The sequence below is a fragment of the Myotis davidii genome, unplaced genomic scaffold (assembly GCF_000327345.1).
Source record: "Myotis davidii unplaced genomic scaffold, ASM32734v1 scaffold840, whole genome shotgun sequence".
In the NCBI taxonomy this organism is placed as follows: Eukaryota; Metazoa; Chordata; class Mammalia; order Chiroptera; family Vespertilionidae; genus Myotis; species Myotis davidii.
Genome location: NW_006291973.1, coordinates 6,861 through 8,360, shown reverse-complemented (window position 1 = coordinate 8,360; position 1,500 = coordinate 6,861).

The following is a 1,500-nucleotide window of genomic DNA, read 5'->3' as shown; positions in this document are numbered from 1 at the left end:
TCATCGATGTTTCTAACTCTCTATCCCTCTCCTTTCCTCTCCGTAAAAAAAAATCAATAAAATATATTAAAAAAAAAAAGACACACCCGTGGAGCCTGCAAAGGATTTCCACGGACATGATGCAATTTACTCTGTGTGGCAGCTGAAGGAGGGGAACAGAGCCTTGGAAGGACATGAGTTCTCCAAGACCAGGGGCTGGAGGGAAAGTGCGTGCCGAGCATTTTGCACGGTGAGTTAAGATCAATATATATAAAAGCTTAATATGTTAATGTCCAACCGAGTGGTTGACCAACTTGTTGCTCTTACATGCACTGACCACCAGGGGGCAGATGCTCCAACTGGTAGGTTGGCTTGCTGCTGGGGTCCAGCTGATTGGGACTGGCCGAGATGGGGCCGGACATGTCCTGGAGCTGACCCACGGTCCCTCCCCGGCCACCGGCTCCAATCAGCCCCACTCAGGACTGGGCAAGATGGCCCTGATTGGCCCCGATAGCCAGTCAGGCGAACGGACCCCACTGATGCACGAATTTGTGCACCAGGCCTCTAGTCTATATATATAAAAGGCTAATATGCAAAGTGTCCCTTTGAGAGTTCAACCAGCAGTTTGATAATTCAGTATGACGTGCACTGACCACCAGAGGGCGGCGCGGAATGAAGGAAGGCCCTGACCGGCAGCCAGAAGGCCCCGATCAGCCCTGATCGCTGGCCAGGACTAGGAACCCTACCTGTGCATGAATTTTTTGCACTGAGCCTCTAGTTTGTAATATAATATAGGATGTTCTAAGAGCCAAATAAAAAAATTGTGAAACTGATAAGAAAAAAACGTTATTTATTCTGGATCTTTTAATAATTAAGAACTCACCACTGGTGGAAAAGCAGGAACATTAGAACGAAGATTGCCTGCTTTTGAATCTTTGTCACCAGTTAGCAAGTTACTTAAACTCTTACTCCTAGTGGCTGCCTTGGACATGCATATCCCTAATATTTCCACCATCTCAGAGAGTGGTATAGGAAATCATTGTATTCATCTTAAACATTACTAGAAGAGAGGGAAGTTTGAAAAATCATCCAGCTATTTTAAGTTTTTCAAGCTCTAACAAGTTTTCCTCATTTTCTTTCTTAAAACACTTTTTTGTTTTGTTGTTGGTTTATCTAAGGTATTAATTCACTTAGTTTCTTTTCTCTCTAATCCTTCACACCCACAAATGTTGTGATTTATGTTCATGATAGCCTGTGTAATTCTGTTGTTTTAAGCCATCAATTTTTGGTAACTTGTTATGGCTGCCTTAAGAAACTAATATCCCACTATAATCCTATATAATAAAAGAGAAAAATGGTAATTGGCGTACGACGATACCCTTTTCATTGGCTAATCAGGGCTATATGCAAATTAATTGCCAACTCAGATGGCAGTTAACTGACAACAAAATGGCGGTTAATTTGCATATGTAGGCACAATGCAGGGAGGCGAAAGGGAAAGCAGGAAGAAGCCCCCTGCCA